The sequence below is a fragment of the Dasypus novemcinctus genome, chromosome 2 (genome assembly GCF_030445035.2).
Source record: "Dasypus novemcinctus isolate mDasNov1 chromosome 2, mDasNov1.1.hap2, whole genome shotgun sequence".
Lineage (NCBI taxonomy): Eukaryota > Metazoa > Chordata > Mammalia > Cingulata > Dasypodidae > Dasypus > Dasypus novemcinctus.
The window spans coordinates 121,411,583-121,415,310 of NC_080674.1; the positions used below are offsets into that span (position 1 = coordinate 121,411,583).

Sequence of the window (3,728 nt, forward strand, 5' to 3'; positions counted from 1 at the left end):
ATTTCAGGTGTTTATCTGTTTGGAGTTCATTGAACATCTTGGTGATACATATATATATATATATTCATGTCTTTCATTATATTTGGGAAATTTTCAACCATTATTTCTTTGACTATTTTCTCTGCTCCTTTCTTTCTTCTCCTTCTGGAATCCCCACAATGTGTATATTGGCATGCTCCATTGACTTTTCTTCATTCTTTCCTCTTTTCAGCTTCTTAGATTGAATGATTTCAATTGTTTTATCTTCAAGTTCACTGATTTTTTTCTCTCTCAGTTCCAATCTGCTATTAAATGCCTCTAAGAATTTTAAATTCCTGTTCCCATGGTCTTCAGCTTTGTTTGGTTTCTTTTCCTCATTTTCCAATCTCTTTTGATATTCTTTGTGTCTATTTATTGTTTTCCTAATACCCTTTATTTCTTTGTCCATGTTTTCCTTTAGCTCTTTGAGCATGTTTAAGATCATTTAAAAAAATCTTTGGAATGTCCAAGGTTTGATGCTCCTTGTTGATGGTTTCTAATGCTTTAATATTATCTTTTGCCTGGACCATTGCTTTCTGTTTCTTCGTGTGTTCTGTAATCTCTTATGGAAACCTGGACCTTTAGGTATTTTAATATGTTTTCAGTAGAATTTAAACTTGAGGCATCTGTTCCTTAAGCTTGTATGCAGCAAGTGTTGTGACAGAGCTTTCCTTGAATGCCAGGAGCTAACCAAAAAAAAAAAACGTAAAACAAGAAACACCTTTCCCAGTCTTTGCAAATTGATCTGTGCAAGTGCTCTTCTTCAAGACTTATCCATGCAATGAGTTTGAAGAACAGCTCTAGGCCAAAGGGTCAGGCCTCCCTGATCCTTTCTGTCCCTGCATCTTGTCTTGAGCTTGCACGTATAGCATATAGTGCTAGGAACTCACAGGTTTCCCTGTGGAAACAGTTTCTTCATGGTGCCAATACCACACTTTATGCGTTACAGCCAGTATTCCCTTGTCCCGGGCAGCACACCTTGCTGTAGGGGAGCTTGGTGAGCTGCCTTCTACATGCAGGGACAAGTGCTGGGACAGTGAGTCCCTCAGGCCACCACCAGACAGATTGGGTCAGATGTACATGCTCCAAGTATGTGCCCGAGGGTTACCCTGCTCCCGCTAGAACTGAGACCAGGGATCCACATAGAAATGTAGGCAGCCCATGCGGAGTCAGTGAGAGGTCAGGGAGAGGCCAGCCAGGGCGCTATGAGACCCTATTGCTTTTAAGTAGCCTTTTTCTTGATTCAGTGCTTGCTCTGTTACTGCAGTTCTTTGTTTTCTGGAGCCTTGAGAAAGATGTTGCTTCTAGTTCTTGCTAGTTGTAAAACATTTCTGTGGGGTTGGAGCTTTGAAGCATCTTGCTCTGCCATCCTAATCAGGGCAAAGTTCCCTTTTATCCAGGAAACTGGCTTTTTAACAAACTTCCCCAGTTCATTCTTCTACTTGATGATAGTGTGACATTTAACAAAGTGTGGTAATATAGGAGAGAGGCACAGTTTTACCAAATTTCAAAAGTTTTTTGCTATTTTCACAGTTGCTTTAGCTGGACCTGCTTTCATAAATAATTTCTTCTCCTTTTTGGACAGTGCGCTCTAAGGCACAATAATCTCACCTTCAGAGTTGGGCCCCTCTTAGTCAACGAAGGCCAGTGTTAGGAGGAGCACCTGCTGTTACTGCTTCTAACTTCTGTGGTCTGGCTGGTTTCCAGAGCCCACCCTCATTTTTTCTTTGAGGTAATTCTGAAAAAAAAATGTTGCAAAGTGTCAGTATGACACAGAAGGAACCAAAATGAAAGACTCTCTGGTCCTGGTGCTCGAGGTGAAAGACAATGTTTTTCTCTTTCAAATTCATATTTAGTACACAAGGAAACAACCCTAAGAGCCCGTCATTAGCAGCCAAGAACAACTGGGAGTCCCGCCCTGACATGGACCCTCCAGTTTCGCTATTGTGGGCACTGGGAGCAAGGAAAGAAAGAGGGAGAGAAGACTCAAGCAGCAACTTTTGTCACCACAGTTGAGGAGGGGCCACATGCAAGGTGAAAAAAATTTATGTTAGAGATCATTAGAATGGCAAGTAGGAAATACTTCACAAAGGTTCAGAATTAGAAACAATATAGACTGATTCTGAGTCATGCCCACAGAACTGCAATCATTGGAAAAATCAGGAGACTCCATTATAAAACAATGTGATTTCTAGTTCCTGGGTCAAGAATCTTTCTAATACAATTAACCTCGGTTTATACTATTGAAAAAAGAGCAAAATGTAATTGTGTTTTTTTTCCAATTAATATAAATTTTCAAGTCTCACATTTGCCTTTGACCAAACATTGATCTGCGTATCTTCCTGAGCTGGAGCTTATTCACCTGTATCAATTTCCCACAGCATCCTTTCCCCAGGAGTGGCACATATCCACTGAAATATGTGAAGTTGTTTTAAGTGGTACACAGCTAAATAATTTTTAATAGTTAAATATTTATATTAACATGTACTGGGAAAATATGTAAAATTAGCAAACCAAACCCCTGAATTCATGGGAAGTTTTGCTTAGGACAAGGCTAAAGTAGAAAACAACTTAAAGAAACATCATAAATATTTCCTAATCGTATGGTTCATGTTTCCTTGTGATGGTTGCTAGGCTGGACTAACACTGCTGGTCTCTTTCCCCATCCCCTTAACTCGGGGAAGACACTGGGCATGCTGCCTCAGCCGCTGCTACCTCTGTGTTTAGACACTGTCCTCTGCCTTCCTACCGTAGGAGGTGTGTGAGAGGGTGGGACAAAGAGGGAAGGGAGTTGTGTGGCAGGCCTGCAGTTATCCAGCTGAATCAGTACCTCGGTGAGTATGTCTAATTGAGGGGTGCATTATTAGCAAACCCACTTTGCTGTAGCTCCAACGTCATAGCTACCAATTGTAGCACCAACCAACATTATCAGTAATAAAGGTGATACGTTCAACGCTATGTGTCTGACTCATAAGAGTATCTTTCAGCTGGTTCCAAACTCAGACTCCCCTGAAACTTCCACAGTGTGTGCAGCTATGAAAGAGTGAAAGACATATGGGACTGTAACTTCCACGAAGAAAGTAAACATGGATTCAATTCATATCTGTATCTCCAACCTACCAAAGTGTTCTAGTTTCTATGGCTGGGTGACAAATTACCTCAAAATGTAATGGTATAAAGCAACGATTTATTATGCTCACATTTATGTGGTGTCTGGGGCCTCAGCTGGAAGACTGGAAGGCTGGAGCTGGAGTCATATGAAAGCTCATTTATTGGCATGGTCTCGATTGCTTTTCCCTGGGGCTCTGCATGTGGTCTCTCAGAGTGGAGTAATTTGGGCTTCCTCATAACATGGTTACTTTGTTCCCACAGTGAGCATGGAAAGAGGGAGACAGAAGGTAGAAGTCATATCACCTTTTCCAGCTTATACTTGGAAATCACACAGCATCACTTCTCTGCCACATTGTTTTCATTGAAGCAGTCAGAAATTCCATCCAGGTTCAAGGAAAGGGAAAATAGATTCTGCCTCTAGATGGGGTATGGCAAGATTCTAGAAGGGCACGTGGAACCAGAAATACTGCTATGGCCATTTTGGAAAATACAATCTGCCACACAGAATAACAGAATGTAAAAAAAAAAATCTTCATCTTAACATATTTCTATAATTCCTGTTGTAAGAAGATGCTCCTACTAAGCTATTGTTTATGAGG

At 40.9% G+C, this 3,728-nt stretch overlaps 1 long non-coding RNA gene across 1 annotated transcript; it reads right to left on the reverse strand.

Moving 5' to 3' along the window:
• Window positions 1-368: 368 nt before the first annotated feature.
• On the reverse strand, window positions 369-3,376 carry LOC131273645 (uncharacterized). Its single transcript, XR_009180899.2, has 2 exons — window positions 3,219-3,376; window positions 369-1,756 (listed from the first exon to the last, which is right to left on the reverse strand). It is a non-coding gene; the product is annotated as an uncharacterized lncRNA (long non-coding RNA).
• Window positions 3,377-3,728: the final 352 nt, after the last annotated feature.